Source organism: Lepisosteus platostomus, unplaced genomic scaffold, assembly GCF_059453375.1.
Source record: "Lepisosteus platostomus isolate fLepPlt1 unplaced genomic scaffold, fLepPlt1.hap1 Scaffold_173_H1, whole genome shotgun sequence".
Taxonomy (NCBI): Eukaryota; Metazoa; Chordata; class Actinopteri; order Semionotiformes; family Lepisosteidae; genus Lepisosteus; species Lepisosteus platostomus.
In genome coordinates, this window is record NW_028291554.1 from 1 (window position 1) to 20,035 (window position 20,035).

Below are 20,035 nucleotides of genomic sequence, written 5' to 3' on the forward strand. Positions count from 1 at the left end.
TTCTTTTGTTTCGGCAGGCAGGCGTGTGTGCGCGCGCGTCCCCGTCCCTCCCTCCCTCCCGAGAGAGAGCTGCCCCTTGCCTCTGCCCGCAGGTGCTGGCGCTCGGCTTTCGCTTGCAGCCGGTTGGGCGCAGCTGCTGCCGGTGGGAGGGGCCTAAGCTAAGGAGGCCGGGCGGCTGGCGCCCCCTGCGGCTGCGGTCGTTGTCGGGCCGTTGACAGAAGATCAAAGAGCAGGGCCCCCGCCCGGGACTGGCAGGAAGGCAGGCGGGCAGGCAAGAGAGTGGGGGAGCAGAGTCCCGCGGCAGGCCTCTGGCTGCAGGGAGGCCGGCAGCTGCGCGGGTCCCGGGCTCCAGAGGAGTCGGCCTGCGCCACTGTGCGCCAGCGGAACGCCCGCGCGTCGGTCCGCGCCTTTGTGGGCATCGCTTCTCGGCCTTTTGGCTAAGATCAAGTGTAGTATCTGTTCTTATCAGTTTAATATCTGATACGTCCCCCATCGGGGGACCACATATTAAACGGATTTTTGGAACAGGGAGCTGGATCAGGAGCTTGCTCCGTCCTCTCCACGCATCGGCCCGGTATTGCAGCGCCTCCGGGAGCGGTGCACCACCTTCTCTCAGCGGTGAAAAGACAGACGTAGGTAGGTAGCGAGCGAGCAAGCGAAGTGGACTGGAGCTCCTTCTTCTCGGGTCTCGTCCCTCGTCCCCCATCTGTGTGTCTCTGTGTTCTGTCTCTCTCTCGCCCTCTCGGTTCCCGTGCTCCCTCTGTGCGCTTTCCCGCGTCTCGACTCTCTGGGCAAGCAGGCCGGCCCCCTTTTCGGCTCCCGTGCGTTTTCCCTCCAAAAAACTTAGGTTTTTCAGCCTTTTCCCAGGGAGGCAGGCGTGGCTTGCTTGCTTGCTTGCTTGCTTGCTTGCTTGCGTGTGTGTCCGTCCCCGTCCCTGCAGGCGGGCCCCTTTCGACAGCTGGGCGTTTTCCCTCCAAAAAACTTAGTATATCCACCTTTTCTTTCTTTTGTTTCGGCAGGCAGGCGTGTGTGCGCGCGCGTCCCCGTCCCTCCCTCCCTCCCGAGAGAGAGCTGCCCCTTGCCTCTGCCCGCAGGTGCTGGCGCTCGGCTTTCGCTTGCAGCCGGTTGGGCGCAGCTGCTGCCGGTGGGAGGGGCCTAAGCTAAGGAGGCCGGGCGGCTGGCGCCCCCTGCGGCTGCGGTCGTTGTCGGGCCGTTGACAGAAGATCAAAGAGCAGGGCCCCCGCCCGGGACTGGCAGGAAGGCAGGCGGGCAGGCAAGAGAGTGGGGGAGCAGAGTCCCGCGGCAGGCCTCTGGCTGCAGGGAGGCCGGCAGCTGCGCGGGTCCCGGGCTCCAGAGGAGTCGGCCTGCGCCACTGTGCGCCAGCGGAACGCCCGCGCGTCGGTCCGCGCCTTTGTGGGCATCGCTTCTCGGCCTTTTGGCTAAGATCAAGTGTAGTATCTGTTCTTATCAGTTTAATATCTGATACGTCCCCCATCGGGGGACCACATATTAAACGGATTTTTGGAACAGGGAGCTGGATCAGGAGCTTGCTCCGTCCTCTCCACGCATCGGCCCGGTATTGCAGCGCCTCCGGGAGCGGTGCACCACCTTCTCTCAGCGGTGAAAAGACAGACGTAGGTAGGTAGCGAGCGAGCAAGCGAAGTGGACTGGAGCTCCTTCTTCTCGGGTCTCGTCCCTCGTCCCCCATCTGTGTGTCTCTGTGTTCTGTCTCTCTCTCGCCCTCTCGGTTCCCGTGCTCCCTCTGTGCGCTTTCCCGCGTCTCGACTCTCTGGGCAAGCAGGCCGGCCCCCTTTTCGGCTCCCGTGCGTTTTCCCTCCAAAAAACTTAGGTTTTTCAGCCTTTTCCCAGGGAGGCAGGCGTGGCTTGCTTGCTTGCTTGCTTGCTTGCTTGCTTGCGTGTGTGTCCGTCCCCGTCCCTGCAGGCGGGCCCCTTTCGACAGCTGGGCGTTTTCCCTCCAAAAAACTTAGTATATCCACCTTTTCTTTCTTTTGTTTCGGCAGGCAGGCGTGTGTGCGCGCGCGTCCCCGTCCCTCCCTCCCTCCCGAGAGAGAGCTGCCCCTTGCCTCTGCCCGCAGGTGCTGGCGCTCGGCTTTCGCTTGCAGCCGGTTGGGCGCAGCTGCTGCCGGTGGGAGGGGCCTAAGCTAAGGAGGCCGGGCGGCTGGCGCCCCCTGCGGCTGCGGTCGTTGTCGGGCCGTTGACAGAAGATCAAAGAGCAGGGCCCCCGCCCGGGACTGGCAGGAAGGCAGGCGGGCAGGCAAGAGAGTGGGGGAGCAGAGTCCCGCGGCAGGCCTCTGGCTGCAGGGAGGCCGGCAGCTGCGCGGGTCCCGGGCTCCAGAGGAGTCGGCCTGCGCCACTGTGCGCCAGCGGAACGCCCGCGCGTCGGTCCGCGCCTTTGTGGGCATCGCTTCTCGGCCTTTTGGCTAAGATCAAGTGTAGTATCTGTTCTTATCAGTTTAATATCTGATACGTCCCCCATCGGGGGACCACATATTAAACGGATTTTTGGAACAGGGAGCTGGATCAGGAGCTTGCTCCGTCCTCTCCACGCATCGGCCCGGTATTGCAGCGCCTCCGGGAGCGGTGCACCACCTTCTCTCAGCGGTGAAAAGACAGACGTAGGTAGGTAGCGAGCGAGCAAGCGAAGTGGACTGGAGCTCCTTCTTCTCGGGTCTCGTCCCTCGTCCCCCATCTGTGTGTCTCTGTGTTCTGTCTCTCTCTCGCCCTCTCGGTTCCCGTGCTCCCTCTGTGCGCTTTCCCGCGTCTCGACTCTCTGGGCAAGCAGGCCGGCCCCCTTTTCGGCTCCCGTGCGTTTTCCCTCCAAAAAACTTAGGTTTTTCAGCCTTTTCCCAGGGAGGCAGGCGTGGCTTGCTTGCTTGCTTGCTTGCTTGCTTGCTTGCGTGTGTGTCCGTCCCCGTCCCTGCAGGCGGGCCCCTTTCGACAGCTGGGCGTTTTCCCTCCAAAAAACTTAGTATATCCACCTTTTCTTTCTTTTGTTTCGGCAGGCAGGCGTGTGTGCGCGCGCGTCCCCGTCCCTCCCTCCCTCCCGAGAGAGAGCTGCCCCTTGCCTCTGCCCGCAGGTGCTGGCGCTCGGCTTTCGCTTGCAGCCGGTTGGGCGCAGCTGCTGCCGGGGGAGGGGCCTAAGCTAAGGAGGCCGGGCGGCTGGCGCCCCCTGCGGCTGCGGTCGTTGTCGGGCCGTTGACAGAAGATCAAAGAGCAGGGCCCCCGCCCGGGACTGGCAGGAAGGCAGGCGGGCAGGCAAGAGAGTGGGGGAGCAGAGTCCCGCGGCAGGCCTCTGGCTGCAGGGAGGCCGGCAGCTGCGCGGGTCCCGGGCTCCAGAGGAGTCGGCCTGCGCCACTGTGCGCCAGCGGAACGCCCGCGCGTCGGTCCGCGCCTTTGTGGGCATCGCTTCTCGGCCTTTTGGCTAAGATCAAGTGTAGTATCTGTTCTTATCAGTTTAATATCTGATACGTCCCCCATCGGGGGACCACATATTAAACGGATTTTTGGAACAGGGAGCTGGATCAGGAGCTTGCTCCGTCCTCTCCACGCATCGGCCCGGTATTGCAGCGCCTCCGGGAGCGGTGCACCACCTTCTCTCAGCGGTGAAAAGACAGACGTAGGTAGGTAGCGAGCGAGCAAGCGAAGTGGACTGGAGCTCCTTCTTCTCGGGTCTCGTCCCTCGTCCCCCATCTGTGTGTCTCTGTGTTCTGTCTCTCTCTCGCCCTCTCGGTTCCCGTGCTCCCTCTGTGCGCTTTCCCGCGTCTCGACTCTCTGGGCAAGCAGGCCGGCCCCCTTTTCGGCTCCCGTGCGTTTTCCCTCCAAAAAACTTAGGTTTTTCAGCCTTTTCCCAGGGAGGCAGGCGTGGCTTGCTTGCTTGCTTGCTTGCTTGCTTGCTTGCGTGTGTGTCCGTCCCCGTCCCTGCAGGCGGGCCCCTTTCGACAGCTGGGCGTTTTCCCTCCAAAAAACTTAGTATATCCACCTTTTCTTTCTTTTGTTTCGGCAGGCAGGCGTGTGTGCGCGCGCGTCCCCGTCCCTCCCTCCCTCCCGAGAGAGAGCTGCCCCTTGCCTCTGCCCGCAGGTGCTGGCGCTCGGCTTTCGCTTGCAGCCGGTTGGGCGCAGCTGCTGCCGGTGGGAGGGGCCTAAGCTAAGGAGGCCGGGCGGCTGGCGCCCCCTGCGGCTGCGGTCGTTGTCGGGCCGTTGACAGAAGATCAAAGAGCAGGGCCCCCGCCCGGGACTGGCAGGAAGGCAGGCGGGCAGGCAAGAGAGTGGGGGAGCAGAGTCCCGCGGCAGGCCTCTGGCTGCAGGGAGGCCGGCAGCTGCGCGGGTCCCGGGCTCCAGAGGAGTCGGCCTGCGCCACTGTGCGCCAGCGGAACGCCCGCGCGTCGGTCCGCGCCTTTGTGGGCATCGCTTCTCGGCCTTTTGGCTAAGATCAAGTGTAGTATCTGTTCTTATCAGTTTAATATCTGATACGTCCCCCATCGGGGGACCACATATTAAACGGATTTTTGGAACAGGGAGCTGGATCAGGAGCTTGCTCCGTCCTCTCCACGCATCGGCCCGGTATTGCAGCGCCTCCGGGAGCGGTGCACCACCTTCTCTCAGCGGTGAAAAGACAGACGTAGGTAGGTAGCGAGCGAGCAAGCGAAGTGGACTGGAGCTCCTTCTTCTCGGGTCTCGTCCCTCGTCCCCCATCTGTGTGTCTCTGTGTTCTGTCTCTCTCTCGCCCTCTCGGTTCCCGTGCTCCCTCTGTGCGCTTTCCCGCGTCTCGACTCTCTGGGCAAGCAGGCCGGCCCCCTTTTCGGCTCCCGTGCGTTTTCCCTCCAAAAAACTTAGGTTTTTCAGCCTTTTCCCAGGGAGGCAGGCGTGGCTTGCTTGCTTGCTTGCTTGCTTGCTTGCTTGCGTGTGTGTCCGTCCCCGTCCCTGCAGGCGGGCCCCTTTCGACAGCTGGGCGTTTTCCCTCCAAAAAACTTAGTATATCCACCTTTTCTTTCTTTTGTTTCGGCAGGCAGGCGTGTGTGCGCGCGCGTCCCCGTCCCTCCCTCCCTCCCGAGAGAGAGCTGCCCCTTGCCTCTGCCCGCAGGTGCTGGCGCTCGGCTTTCGCTTGCAGCCGGTTGGGCGCAGCTGCTGCCGGTGGGAGGGGCCTAAGCTAAGGAGGCCGGGCGGCTGGCGCCCCCTGCGGCTGCGGTCGTTGTCGGGCCGTTGACAGAAGATCAAAGAGCAGGGCCCCCGCCCGGGACTGGCAGGAAGGCAGGCGGGCAGGCAAGAGAGTGGGGGAGCAGAGTCCCGCGGCAGGCCTCTGGCTGCAGGGAGGCCGGCAGCTGCGCGGGTCCCGGGCTCCAGAGGAGTCGGCCTGCGCCACTGTGCGCCAGCGGAACGCCCGCGCGTCGGTCCGCGCCTTTGTGGGCATCGCTTCTCGGCCTTTTGGCTAAGATCAAGTGTAGTATCTGTTCTTATCAGTTTAATATCTGATACGTCCCCCATCGGGGGACCACATATTAAACGGATTTTTGGAACAGGGAGCTGGATCAGGAGCTTGCTCCGTCCTCTCCACGCATCGGCCCGGTATTGCAGCGCCTCCGGGAGCGGTGCACCACCTTCTCTCAGCGGTGAAAAGACAGACGTAGGTAGGTAGCGAGCGAGCAAGCGAAGTGGACTGGAGCTCCTTCTTCTCGGGTCTCGTCCCTCGTCCCCCATCTGTGTGTCTCTGTGTTCTGTCTCTCTCTCGCCCTCTCGGTTCCCGTGCTCCCTCTGTGCGCTTTCCCGCGTCTCGACTCTCTGGGCAAGCAGGCCGGCCCCCTTTTCGGCTCCCGTGCGTTTTCCCTCCAAAAAACTTAGGTTTTTCAGCCTTTTCCCAGGGAGGCAGGCGTGGCTTGCTTGCTTGCTTGCTTGCTTGCTTGCTTGCGTGTGTGTCCGTCCCCGTCCCTGCAGGCGGGCCCCTTTCGACAGCTGGGCGTTTTCCCTCCAAAAAACTTAGTATATCCACCTTTTCTTTCTTTTGTTTCGGCAGGCAGGCGTGTGTGCGCGCGCGTCCCCGTCCCTCCCTCCCTCCCGAGAGAGAGCTGCCCCTTGCCTCTGCCCGCAGGTGCTGGCGCTCGGCTTTCGCTTGCAGCCGGTTGGGCGCAGCTGCTGCCGGTGGGAGGGGCCTAAGCTAAGGAGGCCGGGCGGCTGGCGCCCCCTGCGGCTGCGGTCGTTGTCGGGCCGTTGACAGAAGATCAAAGAGCAGGGCCCCCGCCCGGGACTGGCAGGAAGGCAGGCGGGCAGGCAAGAGAGTGGGGGAGCAGAGTCCCGCGGCAGGCCTCTGGCTGCAGGGAGGCCGGCAGCTGCGCGGGTCCCGGGCTCCAGAGGAGTCGGCCTGCGCCACTGTGCGCCAGCGGAACGCCCGCGCGTCGGTCCGCGCCTTTGTGGGCATCGCTTCTCGGCCTTTTGGCTAAGATCAAGTGTAGTATCTGTTCTTATCAGTTTAATATCTGATACGTCCCCCATCGGGGGACCACATATTAAACGGATTTTTGGAACAGGGAGCTGGATCAGGAGCTTGCTCCGTCCTCTCCACGCATCGGCCCGGTATTGCAGCGCCTCCGGGAGCGGTGCACCACCTTCTCTCAGCGGTGAAAAGACAGACGTAGGTAGGTAGCGAGCGAGCAAGCGAAGTGGACTGGAGCTCCTTCTTCTCGGGTCTCGTCCCTCGTCCCCCATCTGTGTGTCTCTGTGTTCTGTCTCTCTCTCGCCCTCTCGGTTCCCGTGCTCCCTCTGTGCGCTTTCCCGCGTCTCGACTCTCTGGGCAAGCAGGCCGGCCCCCTTTTCGGCTCCCGTGCGTTTTCCCTCCAAAAAACTTAGGTTTTTCAGCCTTTTCCCAGGGAGGCAGGCGTGGCTTGCTTGCTTGCTTGCTTGCTTGCTTGCTTGCGTGTGTGTCCGTCCCCGTCCCTGCAGGCGGGCCCCTTTCGACAGCTGGGCGTTTTCCCTCCAAAAAACTTAGTATATCCACCTTTTCTTTCTTTTGTTTCGGCAGGCAGGCGTGTGTGCGCGCGCGTCCCCGTCCCTCCCTCCCTCCCGAGAGAGAGCTGCCCCTTGCCTCTGCCCGCAGGTGCTGGCGCTCGGCTTTCGCTTGCAGCCGGTTGGGCGCAGCTGCTGCCGGTGGGAGGGGCCTAAGCTAAGGAGGCCGGGCGGCTGGCGCCCCCTGCGGCTGCGGTCGTTGTCGGGCCGTTGACAGAAGATCAAAGAGCAGGGCCCCCGCCCGGGACTGGCAGGAAGGCAGGCGGGCAGGCAAGAGAGTGGGGGAGCAGAGTCCCGCGGCAGGCCTCTGGCTGCAGGGAGGCCGGCAGCTGCGCGGGTCCCGGGCTCCAGAGGAGTCGGCCTGCGCCACTGTGCGCCAGCGGAACGCCCGCGCGTCGGTCCGCGCCTTTGTGGGCATCGCTTCTCGGCCTTTTGGCTAAGATCAAGTGTAGTATCTGTTCTTATCAGTTTAATATCTGATACGTCCCCCATCGGGGGACCACATATTAAACGGATTTTTGGAACAGGGAGCTGGATCAGGAGCTTGCTCCGTCCTCTCCACGCATCGGCCCGGTATTGCAGCGCCTCCGGGAGCGGTGCACCACCTTCTCTCAGCGGTGAAAAGACAGACGTAGGTAGGTAGCGAGCGAGCAAGCGAAGTGGACTGGAGCTCCTTCTTCTCGGGTCTCGTCCCTCGTCCCCCATCTGTGTGTCTCTGTGTTCTGTCTCTCTCTCGCCCTCTCGGTTCCCGTGCTCCCTCTGTGCGCTTTCCCGCGTCTCGACTCTCTGGGCAAGCAGGCCGGCCCCCTTTTCGGCTCCCGTGCGTTTTCCCTCCAAAAAACTTAGGTTTTTCAGCCTTTTCCCAGGGAGGCAGGCGTGGCTTGCTTGCTTGCTTGCTTGCTTGCTTGCTTGCGTGTGTGTCCGTCCCCGTCCCTGCAGGCGGGCCCCTTTCGACAGCTGGGCGTTTTCCCTCCAAAAAACTTAGTATATCCACCTTTTCTTTCTTTTGTTTCGGCAGGCAGGCGTGTGTGCGCGCGCGTCCCCGTCCCTCCCTCCCTCCCGAGAGAGAGCTGCCCCTTGCCTCTGCCCGCAGGTGCTGGCGCTCGGCTTTCGCTTGCAGCCGGTTGGGCGCAGCTGCTGCCGGTGGGAGGGGCCTAAGCTAAGGAGGCCGGGCGGCTGGCGCCCCCTGCGGCTGCGGTCGTTGTCGGGCCGTTGACAGAAGATCAAAGAGCAGGGCCCCCGCCCGGGACTGGCAGGAAGGCAGGCGGGCAGGCAAGAGAGTGGGGGAGCAGAGTCCCGCGGCAGGCCTCTGGCTGCAGGGAGGCCGGCAGCTGCGCGGGTCCCGGGCTCCAGAGGAGTCGGCCTGCGCCACTGTGCGCCAGCGGAACGCCCGCGCGTCGGTCCGCGCCTTTGTGGGCATCGCTTCTCGGCCTTTTGGCTAAGATCAAGTGTAGTATCTGTTCTTATCAGTTTAATATCTGATACGTCCCCCATCGGGGGACCACATATTAAACGGATTTTTGGAACAGGGAGCTGGATCAGGAGCTTGCTCCGTCCTCTCCACGCATCGGCCCGGTATTGCAGCGCCTCCGGGAGCGGTGCACCACCTTCTCTCAGCGGTGAAAAGACAGACGTAGGTAGGTAGCGAGCGAGCAAGCGAAGTGGACTGGAGCTCCTTCTTCTCGGGTCTCGTCCCTCGTCCCCCATCTGTGTGTCTCTGTGTTCTGTCTCTCTCTCGCCCTCTCGGTTCCCGTGCTCCCTCTGTGCGCTTTCCCGCGTCTCGACTCTCTGGGCAAGCAGGCCGGCCCCCTTTTCGGCTCCCGTGCGTTTTCCCTCCAAAAAACTTAGGTTTTTCAGCCTTTTCCCAGGGAGGCAGGCGTGGCTTGCTTGCTTGCTTGCTTGCTTGCTTGCTTGCGTGTGTGTCCGTCCCCGTCCCTGCAGGCGGGCCCCTTTCGACAGCTGGGCGTTTTCCCTCCAAAAAACTTAGTATATCCACCTTTTCTTTCTTTTGTTTCGGCAGGCAGGCGTGTGTGCGCGCGCGTCCCCGTCCCTCCCTCCCTCCCGAGAGAGAGCTGCCCCTTGCCTCTGCCCGCAGGTGCTGGCGCTCGGCTTTCGCTTGCAGCCGGTTGGGCGCAGCTGCTGCCGGTGGGAGGGGCCTAAGCTAAGGAGGCCGGGCGGCTGGCGCCCCCTGCGGCTGCGGTCGTTGTCGGGCCGTTGACAGAAGATCAAAGAGCAGGGCCCCCGCCCGGGACTGGCAGGAAGGCAGGCGGGCAGGCAAGAGAGTGGGGGAGCAGAGTCCCGCGGCAGGCCTCTGGCTGCAGGGAGGCCGGCAGCTGCGCGGGTCCCGGGCTCCAGAGGAGTCGGCCTGCGCCACTGTGCGCCAGCGGAACGCCCGCGCGTCGGTCCGCGCCTTTGTGGGCATCGCTTCTCGGCCTTTTGGCTAAGATCAAGTGTAGTATCTGTTCTTATCAGTTTAATATCTGATACGTCCCCCATCGGGGGACCACATATTAAACGGATTTTTGGAACAGGGAGCTGGATCAGGAGCTTGCTCCGTCCTCTCCACGCATCGGCCCGGTATTGCAGCGCCTCCGGGAGCGGTGCACCACCTTCTCTCAGCGGTGAAAAGACAGACGTAGGTAGGTAGCGAGCGAGCAAGCGAAGTGGACTGGAGCTCCTTCTTCTCGGGTCTCGTCCCTCGTCCCCCATCTGTGTGTCTCTGTGTTCTGTCTCTCTCTCGCCCTCTCGGTTCCCGTGCTCCCTCTGTGCGCTTTCCCGCGTCTCGACTCTCTGGGCAAGCAGGCCGGCCCCCTTTTCGGCTCCCGTGCGTTTTCCCTCCAAAAAACTTAGGTTTTTCAGCCTTTTCCCAGGGAGGCAGGCGTGGCTTGCTTGCTTGCTTGCTTGCTTGCTTGCTTGCGTGTGTGTCCGTCCCCGTCCCTGCAGGCGGGCCCCTTTCGACAGCTGGGCGTTTTCCCTCCAAAAAACTTAGTATATCCACCTTTTCTTTCTTTTGTTTCGGCAGGCAGGCGTGTGTGCGCGCGCGTCCCCGTCCCTCCCTCCCTCCCGAGAGAGAGCTGCCCCTTGCCTCTGCCCGCAGGTGCTGGCGCTCGGCTTTCGCTTGCAGCCGGTTGGGCGCAGCTGCTGCCGGTGGGAGGGGCCTAAGCTAAGGAGGCCGGGCGGCTGGCGCCCCCTGCGGCTGCGGTCGTTGTCGGGCCGTTGACAGAAGATCAAAGAGCAGGGCCCCCGCCCGGGACTGGCAGGAAGGCAGGCGGGCAGGCAAGAGAGTGGGGGAGCAGAGTCCCGCGGCAGGCCTCTGGCTGCAGGGAGGCCGGCAGCTGCGCGGGTCCCGGGCTCCAGAGGAGTCGGCCTGCGCCACTGTGCGCCAGCGGAACGCCCGCGCGTCGGTCCGCGCCTTTGTGGGCATCGCTTCTCGGCCTTTTGGCTAAGATCAAGTGTAGTATCTGTTCTTATCAGTTTAATATCTGATACGTCCCCCATCGGGGGACCACATATTAAACGGATTTTTGGAACAGGGAGCTGGATCAGGAGCTTGCTCCGTCCTCTCCACGCATCGGCCCGGTATTGCAGCGCCTCCGGGAGCGGTGCACCACCTTCTCTCAGCGGTGAAAAGACAGACGTAGGTAGGTAGCGAGCGAGCAAGCGAAGTGGACTGGAGCTCCTTCTTCTCGGGTCTCGTCCCTCGTCCCCCATCTGTGTGTCTCTGTGTTCTGTCTCTCTCTCGCCCTCTCGGTTCCCGTGCTCCCTCTGTGCGCTTTCCCGCGTCTCGACTCTCTGGGCAAGCAGGCCGGCCCCCTTTTCGGCTCCCGTGCGTTTTCCCTCCAAAAAACTTAGGTTTTTCAGCCTTTTCCCAGGGAGGCAGGCGTGGCTTGCTTGCTTGCTTGCTTGCTTGCTTGCTTGCGTGTGTGTCCGTCCCCGTCCCTGCAGGCGGGCCCCTTTCGACAGCTGGGCGTTTTCCCTCCAAAAAACTTAGTATATCCACCTTTTCTTTCTTTTGTTTCGGCAGGCAGGCGTGTGTGCGCGCGCGTCCCCGTCCCTCCCTCCCTCCCGAGAGAGAGCTGCCCCTTGCCTCTGCCCGCAGGTGCTGGCGCTCGGCTTTCGCTTGCAGCCGGTTGGGCGCAGCTGCTGCCGGTGGGAGGGGCCTAAGCTAAGGAGGCCGGGCGGCTGGCGCCCCCTGCGGCTGCGGTCGTTGTCGGGCCGTTGACAGAAGATCAAAGAGCAGGGCCCCCGCCCGGGACTGGCAGGAAGGCAGGCGGGCAGGCAAGAGAGTGGGGGAGCAGAGTCCCGCGGCAGGCCTCTGGCTGCAGGGAGGCCGGCAGCTGCGCGGGTCCCGGGCTCCAGAGGAGTCGGCCTGCGCCACTGTGCGCCAGCGGAACGCCCGCGCGTCGGTCCGCGCCTTTGTGGGCATCGCTTCTCGGCCTTTTGGCTAAGATCAAGTGTAGTATCTGTTCTTATCAGTTTAATATCTGATACGTCCCCCATCGGGGGACCACATATTAAACGGATTTTTGGAACAGGGAGCTGGATCAGGAGCTTGCTCCGTCCTCTCCACGCATCGGCCCGGTATTGCAGCGCCTCCGGGAGCGGTGCACCACCTTCTCTCAGCGGTGAAAAGACAGACGTAGGTAGGTAGCGAGCGAGCAAGCGAAGTGGACTGGAGCTCCTTCTTCTCGGGTCTCGTCCCTCGTCCCCCATCTGTGTGTCTCTGTGTTCTGTCTCTCTCTCGCCCTCTCGGTTCCCGTGCTCCCTCTGTGCGCTTTCCCGCGTCTCGACTCTCTGGGCAAGCAGGCCGGCCCCCTTTTCGGCTCCCGTGCGTTTTCCCTCCAAAAAACTTAGGTTTTTCAGCCTTTTCCCAGGGAGGCAGGCGTGGCTTGCTTGCTTGCTTGCTTGCTTGCTTGCTTGCGTGTGTGTCCGTCCCCGTCCCTGCAGGCGGGCCCCTTTCGACAGCTGGGCGTTTTCCCTCCAAAAAACTTAGTATATCCACCTTTTCTTTCTTTTGTTTCGGCAGGCAGGCGTGTGTGCGCGCGCGTCCCCGTCCCTCCCTCCCTCCCGAGAGAGAGCTGCCCCTTGCCTCTGCCCGCAGGTGCTGGCGCTCGGCTTTCGCTTGCAGCCGGTTGGGCGCAGCTGCTGCCGGTGGGAGGGGCCTAAGCTAAGGAGGCCGGGCGGCTGGCGCCCCCTGCGGCTGCGGTCGTTGTCGGGCCGTTGACAGAAGATCAAAGAGCAGGGCCCCCGCCCGGGACTGGCAGGAAGGCAGGCGGGCAGGCAAGAGAGTGGGGGAGCAGAGTCCCGCGGCAGGCCTCTGGCTGCAGGGAGGCCGGCAGCTGCGCGGGTCCCGGGCTCCAGAGGAGTCGGCCTGCGCCACTGTGCGCCAGCGGAACGCCCGCGCGTCGGTCCGCGCCTTTGTGGGCATCGCTTCTCGGCCTTTTGGCTAAGATCAAGTGTAGTATCTGTTCTTATCAGTTTAATATCTGATACGTCCCCCATCGGGGGACCACATATTAAACGGATTTTTGGAACAGGGAGCTGGATCAGGAGCTTGCTCCGTCCTCTCCACGCATCGGCCCGGTATTGCAGCGCCTCCGGGAGCGGTGCACCACCTTCTCTCAGCGGTGAAAAGACAGACGTAGGTAGGTAGCGAGCGAGCAAGCGAAGTGGACTGGAGCTCCTTCTTCTCGGGTCTCGTCCCTCGTCCCCCATCTGTGTGTCTCTGTGTTCTGTCTCTCTCTCGCCCTCTCGGTTCCCGTGCTCCCTCTGTGCGCTTTCCCGCGTCTCGACTCTCTGGGCAAGCAGGCCGGCCCCCTTTTCGGCTCCCGTGCGTTTTCCCTCCAAAAAACTTAGGTTTTTCAGCCTTTTCCCAGGGAGGCAGGCGTGGCTTGCTTGCTTGCTTGCTTGCTTGCTTGCTTGCGTGTGTGTCCGTCCCCGTCCCTGCAGGCGGGCCCCTTTCGACAGCTGGGCGTTTTCCCTCCAAAAAACTTAGTATATCCACCTTTTCTTTCTTTTGTTTCGGCAGGCAGGCGTGTGTGCGCGCGCGTCCCCGTCCCTCCCTCCCTCCCGAGAGAGAGCTGCCCCTTGCCTCTGCCCGCAGGTGCTGGCGCTCGGCTTTCGCTTGCAGCCGGTTGGGCGCAGCTGCTGCCGGTGGGAGGGGCCTAAGCTAAGGAGGCCGGGCGGCTGGCGCCCCCTGCGGCTGCGGTCGTTGTCGGGCCGTTGACAGAAGATCAAAGAGCAGGGCCCCCGCCCGGGACTGGCAGGAAGGCAGGCGGGCAGGCAAGAGAGTGGGGGAGCAGAGTCCCGCGGCAGGCCTCTGGCTGCAGGGAGGCCGGCAGCTGCGCGGGTCCCGGGCTCCAGAGGAGTCGGCCTGCGCCACTGTGCGCCAGCGGAACGCCCGCGCGTCGGTCCGCGCCTTTGTGGGCATCGCTTCTCGGCCTTTTGGCTAAGATCAAGTGTAGTATCTGTTCTTATCAGTTTAATATCTGATACGTCCCCCATCGGGGGACCACATATTAAACGGATTTTTGGAACAGGGAGCTGGATCAGGAGCTTGCTCCGTCCTCTCCACGCATCGGCCCGGTATTGCAGCGCCTCCGGGAGCGGTGCACCACCTTCTCTCAGCGGTGAAAAGACAGACGTAGGTAGGTAGCGAGCGAGCAAGCGAAGTGGACTGGAGCTCCTTCTTCTCGGGTCTCGTCCCTCGTCCCCCATCTGTGTGTCTCTGTGTTCTGTCTCTCTCTCGCCCTCTCGGTTCCCGTGCTCCCTCTGTGCGCTTTCCCGCGTCTCGACTCTCTGGGCAAGCAGGCCGGCCCCCTTTTCGGCTCCCGTGCGTTTTCCCTCCAAAAAACTTAGGTTTTTCAGCCTTTTCCCAGGGAGGCAGGCGTGGCTTGCTTGCTTGCTTGCTTGCTTGCTTGCTTGCGTGTGTGTCCGTCCCCGTCCCTGCAGGCGGGCCCCTTTCGACAGCTGGGCGTTTTCCCTCCAAAAAACTTAGTATATCCACCTTTTCTTTCTTTTGTTTCGGCAGGCAGGCGTGTGTGCGCGCGCGTCCCCGTCCCTCCCTCCCTCCCGAGAGAGAGCTGCCCCTTGCCTCTGCCCGCAGGTGCTGGCGCTCGGCTTTCGCTTGCAGCCGGTTGGGCGCAGCTGCTGCCGGTGGGAGGGGCCTAAGCTAAGGAGGCCGGGCGGCTGGCGCCCCCTGCGGCTGCGGTCGTTGTCGGGCCGTTGACAGAAGATCAAAGAGCAGGGCCCCCGCCCGGGACTGGCAGGAAGGCAGGCGGGCAGGCAAGAGAGTGGGGGAGCAGAGTCCCGCGGCAGGCCTCTGGCTGCAGGGAGGCCGGCAGCTGCGCGGGTCCCGGGCTCCAGAGGAGTCGGCCTGCGCCACTGTGCGCCAGCGGAACGCCCGCGCGTCGGTCCGCGCCTTTGTGGGCATCGCTTCTCGGCCTTTTGGCTAAGATCAAGTGTAGTATCTGTTCTTATCAGTTTAATATCTGATACGTCCCCCATCGGGGGACCACATATTAAACGGATTTTTGGAACAGGGAGCTGGATCAGGAGCTTGCTCCGTCCTCTCCACGCATCGGCCCGGTATTGCAGCGCCTCCGGGAGCGGTGCACCACCTTCTCTCAGCGGTGAAAAGACAGACGTAGGTAGGTAGCGAGCGAGCAAGCGAAGTGGACTGGAGCTCCTTCTTCTCGGGTCTCGTCCCTCGTCCCCCATCTGTGTGTCTCTGTGTTCTGTCTCTCTCTCGCCCTCTCGGTTCCCGTGCTCCCTCTGTGCGCTTTCCCGCGTCTCGACTCTCTGGGCAAGCAGGCCGGCCCCCTTTTCGGCTCCCGTGCGTTTTCCCTCCAAAAAACTTAGGTTTTTCAGCCTTTTCCCAGGGAGGCAGGCGTGGCTTGCTTGCTTGCTTGCTTGCTTGCTTGCTTGCGTGTGTGTCCGTCCCCGTCCCTGCAGGCGGGCCCCTTTCGACAGCTGGGCGTTTTCCCTCCAAAAAACTTAGTATATCCACCTTTTCTTTCTTTTGTTTCGGCAGGCAGGCGTGTGTGCGCGCGCGTCCCCGTCCCTCCCTCCCTCCCGAGAGAGAGCTGCCCCTTGCCTCTGCCCGCAGGTGCTGGCGCTCGGCTTTCGCTTGCAGCCGGTTGGGCGCAGCTGCTGCCGGTGGGAGGGGCCTAAGCTAAGGAGGCCGGGCGGCTGGCGCCCCCTGCGGCTGCGGTCGTTGTCGGGCCGTTGACAGAAGATCAAAGAGCAGGGCCCCCGCCCGGGACTGGCAGGAAGGCAGGCGGGCAGGCAAGAGAGTGGGGGAGCAGAGTCCCGCGGCAGGCCTCTGGCTGCAGGGAGGCCGGCAGCTGCGCGGGTCCCGGGCTCCAGAGGAGTCGGCCTGCGCCACTGTGCGCCAGCGGAACGCCCGCGCGTCGGTCCGCGCCTTTGTGGGCATCGCTTCTCGGCCTTTTGGCTAAGATCAAGTGTAGTATCTGTTCTTATCAGTTTAATATCTGATACGTCCCCCATCGGGGGACCACATATTAAACGGATTTTTGGAACAGGGAGCTGGATCAGGAGCTTGCTCCGTCCTCTCCACGCATCGGCCCGGTATTGCAGCGCCTCCGGGAGCGGTGCACCACCTTCTCTCAGCGGTGAAAAGACAGACGTAGGTAGGTAGCGAGCGAGCAAGCGAAGTGGACTGGAGCTCCTTCTTCTCGGGTCTCGTCCCTCGTCCCCCATCTGTGTGTCTCTGTGTTCTGTCTCTCTCTCGCCCTCTCGGTTCCCGTGCTCCCTCTGTGCGCTTTCCCGCGTCTCGACTCTCTGGGCAAGCAGGCCGGCCCCCTTTTCGGCTCCCGTGCGTTTTCCCTCCAAAAAACTTAGGTTTTTCAGCCTTTTCCCAGGGAGGCAGGCGTGGCTTGCTTGCTTGCTTGCTTGCTTGCTTGCTTGCGTGTGTGTCCGTCCCCGTCCCTGCAGGCGGGCCCCTTTCGACAGCTGGGCGTTTTCCCTCCAAAAAACTTAGTATATCCACCTTTTCTTTCTTTTGTTTCGGCAGGCAGGCGTGTGTGCGCGCGCGTCCCCGTCCCTCCCTCCCTCCCGAGAGAGAGCTGCCCCTTGCCTCTGCCCGCAGGTGCTGGCGCTCGGCTTTCGCTTGCAGCCGGTTGGGCGCAGCTGCTGCCGGTGGGAGGGGCCTAAGCTAAGGAGGCCGGGCGGCTGGCGCCCCCTGCGGCTGCGGTCGTTGTCGGGCCGTTGACAGAAGATCAAAGAGCAGGGCCCCCGCCCGGGACTGGCAGGAAGGCAGGCGGGCAGGCAAGAGAGTGGGGGAGCAGAGTCCCGCGGCAGGCCTCTGGCTGCAGGGAGGCCGGCAGCTGCGCGGGTCCCGGGCTCCAGAGGAGTCGGCCTGCGCCACTGTGCGCCAGCGGAACGCCCGCGCGTCGGTCCGCGCCTTTGTGGGCATCGCTTCTCGGCCTTTTGGCTAAGATCAAGTGTAGTATCTGTTCTTATCAGTTTAATATCTGATACGTCCCCCATCGGGGGACCACATATTAAACGGATTTTTGGAACAGGGAGCTGGATCAGGAGCTTGCTCCGTCCTCTCCACGCATCGGCCCGGTATTGCAGCGCCTCCGGGAGCGGTGCACCACCTTCTCTCAGCGGTGAAAAGACAGACGTAGGTAGGTAGCGAGCGAGCAAGCGAAGTGGACTGGAGCTCCTTCTTCTCGGGTCTCGTCCCTCGTCCCCCATCTGTGTGTCTCTGTGTTCTGTCTCTCTCTCGCCCTCTCGGTTCCCGTGCTCCCTCTGTGCGCTTTCCCGCGTCTCGACTCTCTGGGCAAGCAGGCCGGCCCCCTTTTCGGCTCCCGTGCGTTTTCCCTCCAAAAAACTTAGGTTTTTCAGCCTTTTCCCAGGGAGGCAGGCGTGGCTTGCTTGCTTGCTTGCTTGCTTGCTTGCTTGCGTGTGTGTCCGTCCCCGTCCCTGCAGGCGGGCCCCTTTCGACAGCTGGGCGTTTTCCCTCCAAAAAACTTAGTATATCCACCTTTTCTTTCTTTTGTTTCGGCAGGCAGGCGTGTGTGCGCGCGCGTCCCCGTCCCTCCCTCCCTCCCGAGAGAGAGCTGCCCCTTGCCTCTGCCCGCAGGTGCTGGCGCTCGGCTTTCGCTTGCAGCCGGTTGGGCGCAGCTGCTGCCGGTGGGAGGGGCCTAAGCTAAGGAGGCCGGGCGGCTGGCGCCCCCTGCGGCTGCGGTCGTTGTCGGGCCGTTGACAGAAGATCAAAGAGCAGGGCCCCCGCCCGGGACTGGCAGGAAGGCAGGCGGGCAGGCAAGAGAGTGGGGGAGCAGAGTCCCGCGGCAGGCCTCTGGCTGCAGGGAGGCCGGCAGCTGCGCGGGTCCCGGGCTCCAGAGGAGTCGGCCTGCGCCACTGTGCGCCAGCGGAACGCCCGCGCGTCGGTCCGCGCCTTTGTGGGCATCGCTTCTCGGCCTTTTGGCTAAGATCAAGTGTAGTATCTGTTCTTATCAGTTTAATATCTGATACGTCCCCCATCGGGGGACCACATATTAAACGGATTTTTGGAACAGGGAGCTGGATCAGGAGCTTGCTCCGTCCTCTCCACGCATCGGCCCGGTATTGCAGCGCCTCCGGGAGCGGTGCACCACCTTCTCTCAGCGGTGAAAAGACAGACGTAGGTAGGTAGCGAGCGAGCAAGCGAAGTGGACTGGAGCTCCTTCTTCTCGGGTCTCGTCCCTCGTCCCCCATCTGTGTGTCTCTGTGTTCTGTCTCTCTCTCGCCCTCTCGGTTCCCGTGCTCCCTCTGTGCGCTTTCCCGCGTCTCGACTCTCTGGGCAAGCAGGCCGGCCCCCTTTTCGGCTCCCGTGCGTTTTCCCTCCAAAAAACTTAGGTTTTTCAGCCTTTTCCCAGGGAGGCAGGCGTGGCTTGCTTGCTTGCTTGCTTGCTTGCTTGCTTGCGTGTGTGTCCGTCCCCGTCCCTGCAGGCGGGCCCCTTTCGACAGCTGGGCGTTTTCCCTCCAAAAAACTTAGTATATCCACCTTTTCTTTCTTTTGTTTCGGCAGGCAGGCGTGTGTGCGCGCGCGTCCCCGTCCCTCCCTCCCTCCCGAGAGAGAGCTGCCCCTTGCCTCTGCCCGCAGGTGCTGGCGCTCGGCTTTCGCTTGCAGCCGGTTGGGCGCAGCTGCTGCCGGTGGGAGGGGCCTAAGCTAAGGAGGCCGGGCGGCTGGCGCCCCCTGCGGCTGCGGTCGTTGTCGGGCCGTTGACAGAAGATCAAAGAGCAGGGCCCCCGCCCGGGACTGGCAGGAAGGCAGGCGGGCAGGCAAGAGAGTGGGGGAGCAGAGTCCCGCGGCAGGCCTCTGGCTGCAGGGAGGCCGGCAGCTGCGCGGGTCCCGGGCTCCAGAGGAGTCGGCCTGCGCCACTGTGCGCCAGCGGAACGCCCGCGCGTCGGTCCGCGCCTTTGTGGGCATCGCTTCTCGGCCTTTTGGCTAAGATCAAGTGTAGTATCTGTTCTTATCAGTTTAATATCTGATACGTCCCCCATCGGGGGACCACATATTAAACGGATTTTTGGAACAGGGAGCTGGATCAGGAGCTTGCTCCGTCCTCTCCACGCATCGGCCCGGTATTGCAGCGCCTCCGGGAGCGGTGCACCACCTTCTCTCAGCGGTGAAAAGACAGACGTAGGTAGGTAGCGAGCGAGCAAGCGAAGTGGACTGGAGCTCCTTCTTCTCGGGTCTCGTCCCTCGTCCCCCATCTGTGTGTCTCTGTGTTCTGTCTCTCTCTCGCCCTCTCGGTTCCCGTGCTCCCTCTGTGCGCTTTCCCGCGTCTCGACTCTCTGGGCAAGCAGGCCGGCCCCCTTTTCGGCTCCCGTGCGTTTTCCCTCCAAAAAACTTAGGTTTTTCAGCCTTTTCCCAGGGAGGCAGGCGTGGCTTGCTTGCTTGCTTGCTTGCTTGCTTGCTTGCGTGTGTGTCCGTCCCCGTCCCTGCAGGCGGGCCCCTTTCGACAGCTGGGCGTTTTCCCTCCAAAAAACTTAGTATATCCACCTTTTCTTTCTTTTGTTTCGGCAGGCAGGCGTGTGTGCGCGCGCGTCCCCGTCCCTCCCTCCCTCCCGAGAGAGAGCTGCCCCTTGCCTCTGCCCGCAGGTGCTGGCGCTCGGCTTTCGCTTGCAGCCGGTTGGGCGCAGCTGCTGCCGGTGGGAGGGGCCTAAGCTAAGGAGGCCGGGCGGCTGGCGCCCCCTGCGGCTGCGGTCGTTGTCGGGCCGTTGACAGAAGATCAAAGAGCAGGGCCCCCGCCCGGGACTGGCAGGAAGGCAGGCGGGCAGGCAAGAGAGTGGGGGAGCAGAGTCCCGCGGCAGGCCTCTGGCTGCAGGGAGGCCGGCAGCTGCGCGGGTCCCGGGCTCCAGAGGAGTCGGCCTGCGCCACTGTGCGCCAGCGGAACGCCCGCGCGTCGGTCCGCGCCTTTGTGGGCATCGCTTCTCGGCCTTTTGGCTAAGATCAAGTGTAGTATCTGTTCTTATCAGTTTAATATCTGATACGTCCCCCATCGGGGGACCACATATTAAACGGATTTTTGGAACAGGGAGCTGGATCAGGAGCTTGCTCCGTCCTCTCCACGCATCGGCCCGGTATTGCAGCGCCTCCGGGAGCGGTGCACCACCTTCTCTCAGCGGTGAAAAGACAGACGTAGGTAGGTAGCGAGCGAGCAAGCGAAGTGGACTGGAGCTCCTTCTTCTCGGGTCTCGTCCCTCGTCCCCCATCTGTGTGTCTCTGTGTTCTGTCTCTCTCTCGCCCTCTCGGTTCCCGTGCTCCCTCTGTGCGCTTTCCCGCGTCTCGACTCTCTGGGCAAGCAGGCCGGCCCCCTTTTCGGCTCCCGTGCGTTTTCCCTCCAAAAAACTTAGGTTTTTCAGCCTTTTCCCAGGGAGGCAGGCGTGGCTTGCTTGCTTGCTTGCTTGCTTGCTTGCTTGCGTGTGTGTCCGTCCCCGTCCCTGCAGGCGGGCCCCTTTCGACAGCTGGGCGTTTTCCCTCCAAAAAACTTAGTATATCCACCTT

At 63.0% G+C, this 20,035-nt stretch overlaps 20 non-coding genes across 20 annotated transcripts; all 20 read left to right on the plus strand.

Annotated features, from left to right (window-relative positions):
- The first annotated feature begins 417 nt into the window (after positions 1-417).
- LOC148636430 (U2 spliceosomal RNA) lies at positions 418-608 on the plus strand. The gene has a single exon (XR_015932207.1). It is a non-coding gene; the product is annotated as a U2 spliceosomal RNA (small nuclear RNA).
- An 811-nt stretch (positions 609-1,419) lies between these two features.
- LOC148636431 (U2 spliceosomal RNA) lies at positions 1,420-1,610 on the plus strand. Its single transcript, XR_015932229.1, has one exon. It is a non-coding gene; the product is annotated as a U2 spliceosomal RNA (small nuclear RNA).
- Positions 1,611-2,421: 811 nt separating this feature from the next.
- LOC148636432 (U2 spliceosomal RNA) lies at positions 2,422-2,612 on the plus strand. The gene has a single exon (XR_015932240.1). It is a non-coding gene; the product is annotated as a U2 spliceosomal RNA (small nuclear RNA).
- Positions 2,613-3,422: 810 nt separating this feature from the next.
- LOC148636433 (U2 spliceosomal RNA) lies at positions 3,423-3,613 on the plus strand. Its single transcript, XR_015932251.1, has one exon. It is a non-coding gene; the product is annotated as a U2 spliceosomal RNA (small nuclear RNA).
- Positions 3,614-4,424: 811 nt separating this feature from the next.
- LOC148636434 (U2 spliceosomal RNA) lies at positions 4,425-4,615 on the plus strand. Its single transcript, XR_015932262.1, has one exon. It is a non-coding gene; the product is annotated as a U2 spliceosomal RNA (small nuclear RNA).
- Positions 4,616-5,426: 811 nt separating this feature from the next.
- LOC148636435 (U2 spliceosomal RNA) lies at positions 5,427-5,617 on the plus strand. Its single transcript, XR_015932213.1, has one exon. It is a non-coding gene; the product is annotated as a U2 spliceosomal RNA (small nuclear RNA).
- Positions 5,618-6,428: 811 nt separating this feature from the next.
- Positions 6,429-6,619, plus strand: LOC148636436 (U2 spliceosomal RNA). The gene has a single exon (XR_015932220.1). It is a non-coding gene; the product is annotated as a U2 spliceosomal RNA (small nuclear RNA).
- Positions 6,620-7,430: 811 nt separating this feature from the next.
- Positions 7,431-7,621, plus strand: LOC148636437 (U2 spliceosomal RNA). Its single transcript, XR_015932221.1, has one exon. It is a non-coding gene; the product is annotated as a U2 spliceosomal RNA (small nuclear RNA).
- An 811-nt stretch (positions 7,622-8,432) lies between these two features.
- LOC148636438 (U2 spliceosomal RNA) lies at positions 8,433-8,623 on the plus strand. Its single transcript, XR_015932222.1, has one exon. It is a non-coding gene; the product is annotated as a U2 spliceosomal RNA (small nuclear RNA).
- Positions 8,624-9,434: 811 nt separating this feature from the next.
- Positions 9,435-9,625, plus strand: LOC148636439 (U2 spliceosomal RNA). Its single transcript, XR_015932223.1, has one exon. It is a non-coding gene; the product is annotated as a U2 spliceosomal RNA (small nuclear RNA).
- An 811-nt stretch (positions 9,626-10,436) lies between these two features.
- On the plus strand, positions 10,437-10,627 carry LOC148636440 (U2 spliceosomal RNA). Its single transcript, XR_015932224.1, has one exon. It is a non-coding gene; the product is annotated as a U2 spliceosomal RNA (small nuclear RNA).
- Positions 10,628-11,438: 811 nt separating this feature from the next.
- On the plus strand, positions 11,439-11,629 carry LOC148636441 (U2 spliceosomal RNA). Its single transcript, XR_015932225.1, has one exon. It is a non-coding gene; the product is annotated as a U2 spliceosomal RNA (small nuclear RNA).
- An 811-nt stretch (positions 11,630-12,440) lies between these two features.
- Positions 12,441-12,631, plus strand: LOC148636442 (U2 spliceosomal RNA). Its single transcript, XR_015932226.1, has one exon. It is a non-coding gene; the product is annotated as a U2 spliceosomal RNA (small nuclear RNA).
- Positions 12,632-13,442: 811 nt separating this feature from the next.
- LOC148636443 (U2 spliceosomal RNA) lies at positions 13,443-13,633 on the plus strand. The gene has a single exon (XR_015932227.1). It is a non-coding gene; the product is annotated as a U2 spliceosomal RNA (small nuclear RNA).
- An 811-nt stretch (positions 13,634-14,444) lies between these two features.
- Positions 14,445-14,635, plus strand: LOC148636444 (U2 spliceosomal RNA). Its single transcript, XR_015932228.1, has one exon. It is a non-coding gene; the product is annotated as a U2 spliceosomal RNA (small nuclear RNA).
- An 811-nt stretch (positions 14,636-15,446) lies between these two features.
- On the plus strand, positions 15,447-15,637 carry LOC148636445 (U2 spliceosomal RNA). Its single transcript, XR_015932230.1, has one exon. It is a non-coding gene; the product is annotated as a U2 spliceosomal RNA (small nuclear RNA).
- An 811-nt stretch (positions 15,638-16,448) lies between these two features.
- Positions 16,449-16,639, plus strand: LOC148636446 (U2 spliceosomal RNA). The gene has a single exon (XR_015932231.1). It is a non-coding gene; the product is annotated as a U2 spliceosomal RNA (small nuclear RNA).
- Positions 16,640-17,450: 811 nt separating this feature from the next.
- LOC148636447 (U2 spliceosomal RNA) lies at positions 17,451-17,641 on the plus strand. Its single transcript, XR_015932232.1, has one exon. It is a non-coding gene; the product is annotated as a U2 spliceosomal RNA (small nuclear RNA).
- An 811-nt stretch (positions 17,642-18,452) lies between these two features.
- LOC148636448 (U2 spliceosomal RNA) lies at positions 18,453-18,643 on the plus strand. Its single transcript, XR_015932233.1, has one exon. It is a non-coding gene; the product is annotated as a U2 spliceosomal RNA (small nuclear RNA).
- Positions 18,644-19,454: 811 nt separating this feature from the next.
- Positions 19,455-19,645, plus strand: LOC148636449 (U2 spliceosomal RNA). The gene has a single exon (XR_015932234.1). It is a non-coding gene; the product is annotated as a U2 spliceosomal RNA (small nuclear RNA).
- The last annotated feature ends 390 nt before the right edge of the window (positions 19,646-20,035 follow it).